Raw genomic sequence first — 14,634 nt, 5'->3', positions numbered from 1 at the left:
CAACCTGATGTTCAAGTGATACCGCCCATGATCACTCACATTTCCAGAAGGCTCGCAAGTGCGTTACCGGCCTAAGCTTCTTTCTTGAAGGACCCTTAGTCGAATTGGTTGAGAATTATTTCAGTGGACAGCTGGTTCCAGACAGCGGTGGTGCGCGTCAAAAACTGCTTTGAAAACGCTCGGTTGTGGAACGATCGACGTCGAGGTAAAACGGATGGTATTTTATATTCTGCCTTGACGTCCGATGATGAAACTCAGTTGTAGGCCATTCCGAACTTCTCCTCTGAACAATCTCCATGATAAATGCGGTAAACATGTACAGAGTAGTAGTAGTCACCACGCAACGTCAACGTATCGAGTCGCTCAGAAAGTGACTGGTATTCAAAACATTGAACCGTATGAGTATGACCCTAACCTAATAAAATGAACATCAGAAATATTCCGAGTTAAAATTTAACAATGAAGTGCTAACGAAGGGTTATTAAACGAGATAAGTTTCAACAGTTTGAGTGATTGTTGAGATTTAATGTCAAGATAAAAGTTTTCATCATTTCCACGTAAACAAGGCGATAATTATAAAAAATAATTACATCCTTAATATATACGAGTTTATTTACTAATTATATATTTTAATAAAAAACTGTATTTTTTGTCGTAATGAAAGAATTTGTTTTGAATTTAAAGTTATAAACATTGTGTATATTTTGTATAAGTTTGTTTTTAAGGTTTTTATACATTAAGCCTCCCGAGTTAAGTGATTTTCTCTAAACAGATTTTTATAATGAGGCTGGTATTGAAATGCGAACTGTATTATATATCGTACACGTCAACCATTTTCATTTTTAAAGTAGTATAGATGAAACCACTTAAATAATCATATTTTAATATATATAAATTACACGACATGGTTTTTGTTCGCTATGGACAACAGATAGGTAGCTTACGTATGTATGTATAATTCTACTGTACGTGTTTGTTACTGAACTTCTCTTAAACGGCTGGATTGATTTGAATGTTTTTTTGTATGCGTTTGGATGGAGCCCTGGATGGTGTCAGATGGCGCTGTAGTACTTTCATACTTTGTTTAATATCCTAATCGCTTGAAATATCATGCAGTACAACGTCTGTCGGCTATATACTATGAAATTGTATATAGTAGGAATATTTACATTGGAAGGACGGTTAAATTTATAGTAGTTATTACTTTTATTAAATTTTTAAATTATTTGAATCCACTTTGACAATGAAATTAATTTTGGAATATCTTATATACATTAGAAGGACGATTCTATTAGCTTACAGTATTTATATTCCATTTTTAAATTATTTGAATCCACTTTGACAATGAAATGAATTTTGGAATGTTTTACACACTTTAGAGGCACATATTCAATTAATAGTGTACAGTACCTACTTCTTTTCTATTATTAAATAATCGTTTGCGAAATTCGCGACCTTTGAGAACATTTTTAATATTAATTTCATATATTGTGAAAGTGAAAGGACAGATGCTTTTAATATTAAATTTCAATGTCAATTATAATCCATTTCAGTTGCATATTTACTAGAGCTTACTATTTCTTAATGTTTTGATAACATTTTTGAAATACTAGCGTTAGGTCATTGTTTTACTCAACAACAGCAATGATGATGGCCAGGAGCGCGACTCTTAACCCTGAGTTCATTCGAACCATGTGCACAGCCGTTGGTTGTACCTCTTTTGATTTGCCCATTTAACATTCGCTCCAACTATGAAGGGAAATGTGAGGAAAATGGCTTGCTATAGACCCAAAAAGTCGACTGCTTGCATCAGGCACAGGAGGCTATTTGCCTATTGGATTTAATATGATATTACAGATACAGAAATCTGAGGCCCAGATATAAACCACTGATTGTTTTTATTCAAATTCAAAATTTATTTACTCATGTAGGTAACAATGTACACTTATGAACGTCAAAAAAAGAAATATTAAATGAATTTAATTTTACATTTACTACTTTATTGCCAAGATTCATGACTCGTACTATTACATTATCATGTAGGGTCGCAGCGAAGTATGTAGAAAAATAACTGTAACCTGTCCTATAGCCAATATATATGGCAATTCTCTTACATTCTTCTCTACTCTGAAAATGCGTCATTAATTTATCGTAGAAGCATAGCAAAAGTTTCAATATGTTGGTATGTAGCTACTAAAAAGATAGTATAAGTAGTTAATACGTTTCGCCGGGACAGCTAGTACATTTTAATACAAATTAATACAAGACAAGATTTAGATTGGAACAAAGAAATACAACTACTTTGTGAACAATTACTTGCTTTTACTCAACAAGACCTTCGTTTTTATGTTGAAAACGTAAAATGCCAATTAAAATTCTCGATTGTAATGTACACATACAGGTTCGTGACAATATGTATTGATATAGGATACAATGTATGGGTGTCTATTACACCGATGCGTAATAAATTATGAAATAAAAACTACACATTAAAATTGTTATTGTTTGAAAGCTTATCGCTTTGCTGGGTTTTGATGTATGATGGATTTTGTGTATTTGGATCTATTTTTCGCAGCGCATGCTATGAAAGAGATTTGAAAGGCATTCATTACACCTTGGGTAACATTATTGTAGTTTTAGTAGGGATCCTTTTTTTTCTTGCAATTTTTTTATAGAACAGGGGGCAAACAGGCATGAGGCTCACCTGATGTTAAGTGATACCGCCTAAATAGCCAATATCATATATAATAGGCAATTAAAATAGCCTATATTGATCAGTGATAATTTTTCATTAAAATAGAAAAATGATTATTACTATCGGTCCAGAACTTTTTTTGTATGTTGATTTACGTTATATTATTTTCGGTGTAATAGCAGGTCTACGCGTTGCTATGTACACAAAAATAAACGTTAACTGAGGTAAAGTGGTTGACAAGTGAAGGACAAGTATAACTTCATCGTACAATCCAAGTCCAATCTGAGTAATTGACGACGGGGTAAGGGAGAAAACTCTATTAATGGGAGTATTAACGAGGTCCCGATACTTTACTCCACATAAATGGCAGTAGGTTTAATGAGTCGTTTTACTACTTGAGTACAGAAAAACGTTACGGCGCGTTACATGGAGGGAGGGAGGGGTAAAAAAAAATTTCGTGCTCTTATTTATCTCTTAAAAAATCACACAACCCAGCCAAATTAAATAAATTGAATCACACTTTGTTAAATGCATTGTATACTTTTTGTTTGTTTGTTCCCTTTTGTAATTCTTTTTGTAGTAAAATGTATTCCATCTTTGTCTATATATTCAGTGTATTTGTATATAATTTATGTTGGAAAATTGGATTATAAATAATTATCGCGAAATATTCTTCTGATTCGCGATTTGATAACACCAATTAGAAACATGTCTTGTATGTCATCAATCAACGATGATTTTATTTAAAATATTTTCTTGACATAACTTTTTATGTAAAGTGGTGTTCATGCAAAAACACGTACATGCTAAGAGGAATAATAAACTCGAATCGGCAAGTTTATTTAGTAGTTATTATGCAGTTGATGAAAGCAATCATTGATATTGTGGTCACGCCAAGTGACGTCAGATTGGAACAACAATGTCTCGGGCTAATATTGACAATTGGCTTGTTTTATATGAGAAAATCTGTCGTTAGACATTTCTGTAAAGAAAACATTTTTTAATGGATTAAATGTAATATTTAAAGAAAACATTTTTTAATGGTTTGAAGCTATGTATATAAACTTATAATTATTTCGATATGAACTCCGGAGTAATATTACAGATAATTTAACTTTTGCTACAGCTGTGATACTTTTTGACATTCAACACCTTTTCTTCAGTCACAGTGGCCAGGCACGCTGTAAATCACGCGAAACGTCGGGAATTGTGTAAAATAAGTATACATAGCATCAATCCGTTAAAAAAGTTTTTCTTTAAATGTGTAAAAGTTAAGTTAATAAGAGACAGTACTATTTCTGTAGCATATTTATTAACAATTCGTTGCAAGTGTATAGAAATGTAGTACGGATAAAATCTACTTAATATAGACAAAATCTGTTACAACGACATCGAAGGCACTACTAATATTTGGTCGTAAAAACCGCTAATGATTGTTATTAAGTACCTAATACAAAAGAATTCAGCCGGGACCTTTGATTTTGGTCAATATAACCGTTGTTCTAAACGATGTCGTCGTAAATGCTTATGCGTTTGATTGTATTTAAGATTCTCGTGTCATGGTATTTGTAATTAAACTCCTCCGAAATGGCTCGTGAAATTTTGTGTGCATCGGTTAGTCGAATCGGCCATCATCTATTTTTCATGCCCCTAAATGTTAATGTTATGTTATTTTTATTTTTCTATGATATAGCATCAAAAATACTACAACCCTTAATTTTTACTCTTCTACGATCAACGCCTATTTTTGAAGTTATACTTCCTTTGGCGCGTTAGGGAAAAATGATCAGAGTATATTTTTACGTAGCGCGCGCACGCCGTCACAAAAAACCGACACCCTGAAGTTAGCTATGGTCAACATTTTAGTTTTTTCTACACTAGTATTGTAGAAAAATTACGTCAACAAAATGTCACTTATTAGCCATAATTAGTGTATAGCCTAGATTGTAATTTATGTAAAGTCGCACTTTCTTTCTGAACTGTATTGTAGAAGAAAAATAATAATACGTATAAAATGTTTCTAAACAATTCTATAGAATACACATAGTCAGGTTAAAGATGCAAATTGCTGATAATAGCCAGTCGTTTTGTCTAACAACCTCCATATGTTTCCATGTGATTTATGTCATTTAGCTTAGAAGTTTCTAGTCAATAGAGCAGGCTCTACGGCCACTGAAACGATTTATCAAATCTAACAATTTACAGCTTTGTACATGTATTTTATTATCTTAAGGTATCCTGTCTCTTTTTATTAACCGCGTCATATATGACAGAAAGAGACGAATGAGTACTTGAGCTAAAAGTGTTGTTATTGTAACTACCTATAACTCAATATCAATAATTATGAGAGTTACATCAACTTACTATTATATTGAGAAAGTTATATCCTTTTTAGTGAATTATGTTAGAATTAAATTACTAATTAGTCTTACGTTAGGCTCGATCGTAATCTTCCATGAAGTTTTATTAAGACACTCTTAAAAAATATATAGAGGGAGATAGTGAAAAAAATATGATTTTCCTAGTGACATAAATTTAAGAGTTATATGGAAATCCCTTTAATTATAATTTCTGACATCAATACATAGAATAAATATTTAAAGTGGTGTTACAATAATTTAATTGTACTGTAAGTTTTAGTGTTTAAAAATAAGCTAAAAATTAATTTATTTAAAAATAAAGTATATACGACTAGCTACAAATACAAACGTTAATAAATGTGCATTTTAATTAAAAAACAGCATTTTAATGCTTATAAAGTTTATTAAATGTAAAATATAAATCTAAAAATACACCTCGCATCACACGCAAATAAGGCTGAATGTGGATTTTAATTAAAACCGCGTTCAAATGATAAAAACCTTCAATTACTGATAGCAAAACTCGTTAACTATCAAAAATTACAATTAACATTTTAATTGTCTTTTAAATTAACTGCCACTTGCCTTAGTACCAGGTCTGTAGAATAAACAAGGTGGTTGCTAGCGCTCCGGTCACATTCATATTCGAATCGCACACAGCCTTGGATTACGTCAGTATTTAGCCTTAGTTCGAAATACGTACACGCGAACCGAAGTGATCAAACGCGAGCTCCAATATATTTCTGTCGCCCTAGTACTCGAAGAATCGGCAAGGATTCTTAACCGTAACCAAAGGACCTTCGCATAGAAGAGAGAGAAAGAGGGACTAACTCTGGACATTATATGCTACGCGTCATTGTCGAAGTGACGTAACAGAGTCATGAAAAAAGTAATTTAGTACTGCATAGTCCTTAACTCCCACGACGATTTCGCTTATTTGTTTTAAACCACCAGGATTTTTTTCAAATTGGATCAAAATAGGTCTCATGTTTTAAATGTCGATGTCATATGATTTTTTTACTTAGTCTACCTTTTTAGTAGCTACATTATGTTGGTAATATGGAACATTTTGCTATGCTCATAGACTGTTCGCTTTTCCGGAATAAAACCTGTTTTATAGGTTTCATTAGAGTTTTAGGAGTAAGTTAAAAATGTGCTACGTTCGAATAGCGGACGATCGAAACCTAAGGTCCTTATTCATAATCTGGGGGTAAAAGAAAACCCCCAAGGCTGCGTCGGTGCGATGGAGTTGTCAAGGACCTCGACACAAAAGGTGTTCGAAGTTGAACCCAAGGAGCATGAGATATTTAGGTTTTTCCGTGTTTTTTTTCTTATTTTTTACTTTATCTTCCTCAGAGTTCAAGGAATAAATATAACATATTAGTATTGGCCCGGCTGTCTTCGAATTTTGCGCTTAGCAATTTATTTAGCGATTCATTTTTAGGATCTTTAATCCTGTTCTTATATTGTGTACGTGACACTTTATTATTTTTGAACTGGTTACCCATAATTGATCTATTGGCCTTTGATAATACATATACTTAAGCCGGATTTTGTGGTTATTTAAATTTTTTTATCGTAGATTAACGATCTGTGGTTAAATTGCGGTTAAATTCCGGATCTGTTAAAAAACTTATTAAAACCAAAACACCAAAGACCAATAAAATCCGATTGTATTAAAACCACAGTATTAATTAGATAACTTTATAAGTCTTGGTTTTTTTGTGTAATAAGTGTTATCTAATCAAATCAAAAATCATTTTGTTCATATAGATAACACAATGCACTTATGAATGTCAAAAAAAGAAATATACATTCGATGCTTCTATTTTTACATTTACTGCCAGTTCTCAAATCAAGGGCGTAGAACGGAAGAGAAGAAATGGCAATAAACTCTTCGCCACTCTTTTTAATCGCCAAGTTTTTTCTTTTACACAACATTTGTAAGGAGCTGCAACCATTACATCGCTATTTAATATGTTATTAGTGTGGATATCACTATGATTGATATATTTCCACTCGGCGCTGCTGTCAGTCGCTTGTGACACAACCTGCAGTCGGATGTATTATTGTGTGTCTAATGAATGCACCAAGAGTACCATAAATTTTATTTTTTATTACACCAACTAATATAATGATTAAAAAGGATTTTTACAGCCATCATCTCAAAAACTATTGTATGGATGACTACGTTGTAATTTACCTTTGAAACTAATGAATTGGTATTATATATATATATATATATATATATATATTTGAGTGTCCTATTATGTGTCGAAACATACACAAAATTAGCACACGCTTGAAGAGCCTGAATACTTAAATATTCAATTGTAAAAATGTCATTCGTCATTCGGGAATGCAATCTCAATATCTCGTGGAAGAATTACAATCTTGGTATTTTTGAGTATTGAAGGCCTACTTACTAATTTACTGCTTACATTTGTTCACTCGTTGCTAGAAGCAAATCATTTTCATTTTCTGTTGCCGCGTTAATCTCATTATCAAGTACTTAAGGCGTTTAAAAGGTTATCTTTTTTTAAGTATAGAGTAGAGGGGCAAACGAGGGCTATCATCGCAGCCTTTGATGGAGGAGTACACTCTGAATGGTTAGAGGTTCTCAGTGATGGCCCCCACCAAAAGTGTCAAAGGTCGGGAAAATGATAATACAGAATTTGAGCCAAGTCCCTTACAAACATCCTTCCTATTTCCTATGTGCGCATTTAACATTCGCTCGTACCGTGATGAGACCGGCCTGCCGTAGACCCAAAAGTCGAAATCCCAGGCACAGGAGGGTCACCTACTTGCCCATTAGAGTGATCAAATGATCATGAAGCAGATACAGATATCTGAGGCCCAGACCTAAAAAGAAGTGAGCCTTTATACAAAAAATGTCTAAGGGAATACCTATGACTAACAATAATTTCCGCGAATGATTTATTTGTAATTAAGAATGCATTAAGTGTTTCCCGAGCATTTCGTTCAATTTTTTGCGGAAAATTTATACGTGGCAATAAAATTAATGATTTCGAACTCGGAATGGGATATTTGTAAATTTCAATTTTTGGTACGAAGTTAATCTTTTAATAATATTTTGTAATTTATCTTTTCGGTTTCGGAACCATGTCTGATTTTTTTAGATAGCGTTTTAATAGGTCGGGTTAATAATCTGGACATAATGGAGACTGGGTTTACTAAGCAAAAACCTGAGACGACGAAAAAAAACTTTTGAATGTACCTACCGCGCGCACACTTCAACTTGGTTAGTGAAGCCTCACTCACGCCATAAAAATATTATAATAAACAGAATTTCTGTCGAGGAAACTGTTTGTTTGTACACTGTCTGAGTTCACAAGATTTGTTTGCTGTATCGTTAGTAGATCTAGGCTGTTATATGGGCCTTTCTAGCTAACAGGAAAATCATGGTCCAAGCATTTTTTTTTACTTTGGCTATATTAATGCATAGCCATATTTATTAAAACACATAATATAAAACCTGTTACTTAAGGAGTCAAGCTTAATCAATATTTAGAATCATAATCATTTCATAAATTCGGTCTAAAGGCCACTAAAAACAGTCCTCTGTTATGTCCTAATTCCGGATCGAGTATGAGTCGGTTCGGTTTTTCTAAGTTCTATTTAAAAAAGTAAAATTTTGAACACTATAAAAACATAAAGAATATTTGATGCATGTGAACAAAAAACAATTATTATTTTAGATAATTTTTTAGTACTAAAAACTAGTGTTTGAATTTTGTCCAGACATTTTTTGAACAGTCCTGTGTCATAATTTGAATGTCGCGCCACAAAAATATTAAAGACAATTCTGGTTACATTGCCTTTGAAACCGAACGTTAACAGTGTGAAGTTTGCTCGGACGCCATGCTAAACAAATCGCCGCCATTTTGCGCAGTGACAACTCCGCGTCAGTATGGTAGCCACGTCTCTGTAGTGTTGAGTGAACATTCCTCTGGTAAGTCTATTTAACGGTGTTTTATGTGTTATAATTATATTTATTTAACAAAAAATTGCTTAGTGTGATAATTGAAAGCTGTCTCAGTGTTATGAAGTTATATATTTAAACTCATACGTGGTATGACATTTTTAAGTAAAAATAACAGTCCTCTGTGCAACAGTCCTCTGGAAATTTATAACACAGAGAACTGTTCAATGTAACAGAGAACTGTTTTATTTGACGTCCGTGTATTTTATTAATATTCCTTATAGTATGCACTAACCTACTGTTTGTCGATAGCTTCTTTCTTTCTTACAAAGGCATGCCACGCTCATTCAGGTCTTGTTTTCTATTAATATGGATTTTAAACCCTACCGTTTTAAATTCAATTTTGAAAGTTTATTTTATTGTTTTAGTATTGACGAAATGCCACCAAAGAAGAAACCTAAAACCAAAGAAGAAATAAAAGAGCAGAAAAGAATTGCTGAAAGGTTAAGATATCAACGGCTAAAAAATGACCCTGTAAAAAGAGAGCAATTGAAGGAAAAATAACGACGAAACTACCAAAGGAAGAAGGGAAAAGGCACAAGAAAGCTAGTTAAAGATATGAGTCGACGTGAACACAAAGCTGTGACTAAAGAGTGGAGAGAGCACTGTGCTACCTATCGCGTAAAAAAAAAGCTTTGAAAGAAATTACAAACAATTTTGTACGTCAAAATACGCCCGAAACCGAGGGTTCTCCTCCTACTTAATGTTCTGTCTCTCCATCAATACTACCTATGAGTCCTATGACCACTCCATGAAGTGATGCAAGTAATGCGAGAAAGCGTAATGCGAGAAAGAAACGTGACAAAATTATAAAGGATAAAGACAAAAAGATCGAGTATTACAAAAAAAATCCGAGAAGTATAGGAAGAGATTAGAACGTTTGGAAAAAGCTAAGACAAAGGAAAATGTAGACACACCTAACACTAAACTTATTAAAATGTGTGATTCGCCAGTAACTCGCAGAGAAGTAGTCATTCAAGTCAAGTGTTGAATGCACAGCTGAAAGAAAACTACTCTAATTTAAAAACCTGCCGAGAAAAACAAATTTTCGGAAAAGTCTTGTCCGGTAAACTAATTCACAAGTACAAGTTATGGCGAAGCAAAGATAGTGCTATATCTTATAAAAGAATTCAGAAAGCAGCTCGTCAATCAGTTTTAGTACCTAAGCTTCGGACTCGCAAAGACAAAATTTCATCTGATTGCATAAAAACTGTACGAATCTTTTATGAAAATGATGACAACAGCAGACTTAGACTTAGACAGACTTTAATGGCACTCTAAAAATACATCAAATAAAGGCTGAAATATTAAGAAGTCCTCTGGAATCAGCTCCAAGATGCGCTAAACTCATAATGAAAAGTTTAAGTTGCAATTGTGAAGACGAGTGCCAGCATTTTAATTTAGGAGCGTTACAGTACAAAAACAAGACAAAACTTAACGTAGATGATATTTACACAGACTCTGAAAATGAAAACATGGACAACTCACAGGATCCCACAATGAAGACCGACTACGACGCTGCACTAGCTGGACCTAGTTCAATTAACCAACAGAATTACACCATCGGTGATTACGTCTTGGTTAAATTTCTAGTAAGAAACACTGAATATTGTTATGCTGCAGTAATTAATAAGATAGATATGGAAGAAGGCGAACTAACAGTAACCTTCTTAAAAATTTGTGATGACAAAGGACACACGTTCAGAGTCGATGAAAATGATGTTTCTGATGTGTCCTTTGACCAAGTATTAAAGAAGTTGCCAAACCCAGATATTGCCCTAAAAGGGAAACGAATATTTTATTATTTTAATATACCTGTACCTGTTTTTGAGAAATAAGTCTGCATTGATAAGTAAACAAGGCTGATTCTTAGTACCTAAGCTTAATTTTGATTATAATTATTTTAATTTGTTACTCAGAGAGCGAAACTCGTAATTTCTTCCTAATAAATATAAATATTTCTGTATGTGATACAGTATTTAATAAAGAAGGTAATTTATTTGATTACATTTAATAACTAATATTGTGTTTTTATTCATATAAACATTGACTTAAACTGGTATCTGGGTAGATAAAACATTCCTCTGGGTGGCAAAACAGTCCTCTGCCGCGTTTTTTCACAAAATTGCTTAAAATTCGACAAATAAGGGAAAATTACGATGGTTTCTTGTTTAAATATTTATATATTATAACTATCTATCGACTTAACATATTATATTTTTATTTTTTAGAAAAAAAAGGTTAGGACAACTGTCAATAGACAAGTTTCCAGTTAGTAGAGAATGGCCCATATCAATAAAAGATCTAACAATAAAAGAAATGTAAGACGCATAGGAAATGCAAGGAAAAAATCTGAGTTTCAAGGAAATATTTAAATAAATAAAACCAAAGATACCTATTACGATTAAAAAACTAAAATGGAAGTGGAACGAGCCGAACTGCCCAGATCAGACATTTATGGTGGCAAATGAAGGAGGCCTTTACCAACTGAAGGCAAACAGACGAATGAAGGGATTGGCAATATTCAACTATATTTAAGTTGTTTTTTTTTTCAATACTAATCATGTATATTTTAGATTTAGTAAAATTGTATTTATTAATGTTTTTAATTGGTGTAGGTATTATTGTGGCGTTCTATCGCATTAGTAGTAAGTGTTATATAAAGTGGAAATAAATAAATAATTAGTTAATTCAGTTCGGGAAATATAAAATTATATTGTAATTATTTATAATGTTAACTTTGATGTGTCAAAACAACTCATGCAGCCTACTATCTAAAATAAAATACAGGTTCTTATATTATTTAAAACTTAATTCTATTAAATGAAACACACACCGGAAGTAGTACGTGTTCGTAATTTGAATAACGGGATGTAGTAAAAATCAAACAGGGAAAATTCACCCCGGCTAATATTTCCAACAATTTGCGAAGACATTATCGCAGTCATTCCGTCTGAGTGAACGCAAAGTAATATATGTAATGGAAACGATGACATGAAAATCTTCGTTCATAATACTTAAATTATACTATCACTATGTGTATCTTGTTATGTTTTTTTGATTAGGAGGATATTTACATGATTACATCTTAAACAGTACATAATTAGCACGCATACCAAAATAATTGTTTTCGTGTTAAATTAATGAAATATATTGACAAGAGAATAGTCACTTATGCCTGCATAATATATTTAATTAAAACAAGTAAATAAAATGAGTTATGGCAATGGCGGTCAGTGGTGACTTTTATTATCGACATAAAATGCAAGGCTATATATTACAGACACTTAAACCAAAACATAGTTAAAAGCAAATAGCTAACATTACTCTGAACTACAGATAAATATATATTTTCACTGCTCTGTGTAACTCTTTTTGGGATAAGATCGATAAGTGACTTTCAAAGTCAAAGTCAAAATAACTTTATTCATATAGGTAAACAAGTAAACTCATGAATGTCAGAAAGGAAGTTTTATAAATTCTAAATTGATCGCTCAGTTTTGAGTACAAATTGTTTAAACGGAAGTACATTAAACCCATGGATTAGGTCTAAACATTCGTCAATTTAAGATTTATTACCATTGTTAGAAAAAAATCAGAAGTTAGGCCAAGGAGTGTAATAGAAAAAGCACCAATTTATTTCACATACATTTTTGTACACAATAACCACTTTGAAGGTACGTTTCCTGGTCCTATAAATTTTGTGAGAGTTCTACGACATATCATTTATTACGTAATCCTACAACTAACATAAATTATATATAACAAAAAATGTACTAAAGATATATCTAAGACGGAATACATAATATTTATCAAGGCTCAATCAGTTACAAAAGGGAAAAGTCATTAAAAATAATAAATACTTGTAACTAATTCGGCTGTGTTTTGGGATATATATATGATATATAGATATATATATATGATAGCGATATGGTGTAAAAGAGCGGGTATTGTATGTGTTAAAACTTTGTCGTTTTTCTCTTTTATATACTTCAGTGGCAGAGGGGGGTTTAATTTAGCTAATTACGGGCGTATTTATTTTCGGGTAGGGCTCGCCGCTTGTTTGATTTTATTGAGGTATTGCATGATAGGAGTTATTTACCACGTAACCGAATAATCGGAGACAAGCAAATACAGTTGATAGATATAAATAAAATAATTAAATATGTAATTAATACAAATAAGAAATATGATTAATTACTTTACATTTTAGATTAAACTTTATACAATAATACATATAAATGTACTTATCATTGTCCGATCTATGACACACAGTATGAAGTATGGTTATTTAATCATAGTTTATATTTTTTCACACTCCTAGTTTACACGGCAGCGCACTTGCGGGAAAACCCTTCCTATTCCATGTGTGTGTTTAAAAAAACCTTCATATTGATACGAGTTCTACTTCAATAGACGCGAGAGGAATACTCGTAAAGCCTATTTTCCTAGTACATACCTGAATTGACCCATTTCTGACCCGCTTATCTTGGACTAGTGAATAGTTGATGCGATTTTCGAGTTCGCAATCCAATATTCCTCATCGAATTACCTACAGCGCTGATGTGGCGTAAACATTGGTAATTTAAAATCGTTAAAAATGTGTTTATTCACTGATCACATTTAAAAAAAAACTAACAATTATGAAAAAAATGTTTGCTGTTTGATCGTGCTATAGTCCCGGTTATAACTGGCTGATTAAAATATCTAAATAGTATTAGCGCTAATCAAATAATACTAACATTGAGGCATATTTAAACCTTGCAACATATTAAGGATATCGATATCGGAATCGAAAGGACGCGTCAAATAAGACAAAAAAAAATACTTTACTATTAAATTTGTTGTAGACGAACACAGACATATTTAATACTGACATATTGTAACGCATTATTTAACTATTATAGAATAAGGAATCTTAATATCTACTTTGTGTATGACGTGATAAATGTGAACTTGAGCTGCGATAAGAAAAGAGTTGTTTAGATAGAAGATTCGTGGTCATTGCCAGCATTGAACATATATTAGCTATGTCGAGTATAGTAAGAATCGTTTTCTTAACAGAAAAGAATAATACCATTAATTAACTTATGAACGTCACATTTTCTGCCAGTTCTCTTATCAAGAGCGTAGAACGAACGAGAGGAACTGGTTAGAGTTTCTCTGCCACTCTTTTTTTTTAAAGTTGACTGCTACATCCAATATGTGGGTTGTCCGAATTTTATGACAAATTCTTACTGGTAAGATATATTTTTTTGTTCCCAAATCAATATCATACCGGATGTTATGACAGAGATACTGATTATTCAATGCCATTTGAACAGTTATTGATGGGGCCAATGTAATTAGCGATATGGTGGATTTTAGTGGCTATAATAAACATTGTTGGTTACGAAAACGAAACGTGATCATAATAGGAATTAATGCACATTAAAAAGTTTCACCAATACACACAAGCATTGAATTTAACTTCAGTCCCACACATTGGCGGCATAACACATATTATATTCATCTAACTATACATAACTAAATTAAAAAGCTAGTTTTATATGTATTTGTCGCGCTTATATACAATA

The 14,634-nt window shown here is 32.4% G+C and overlaps 1 protein-coding gene across 5 annotated transcripts in view; it reads left to right on the top strand.

Annotated features, from left to right (window-relative positions):
- The window catches only part of LOC110992667 (probable E3 ubiquitin-protein ligase RNF144A), an 86,281-nt gene that overhangs the window by 47,503 nt on the left and 24,144 nt on the right, over positions 1-14,634 (top strand). The window lies entirely within an intron of this gene.

This window comes from Pieris rapae, chromosome 13, assembly GCF_905147795.1.
Source record: "Pieris rapae chromosome 13, ilPieRapa1.1, whole genome shotgun sequence".
NCBI lineage: Eukaryota > Metazoa > Arthropoda > Insecta > Lepidoptera > Pieridae > Pieris > Pieris rapae.
This window is presented reverse-complemented; position numbering and strand designations above follow the sequence as displayed.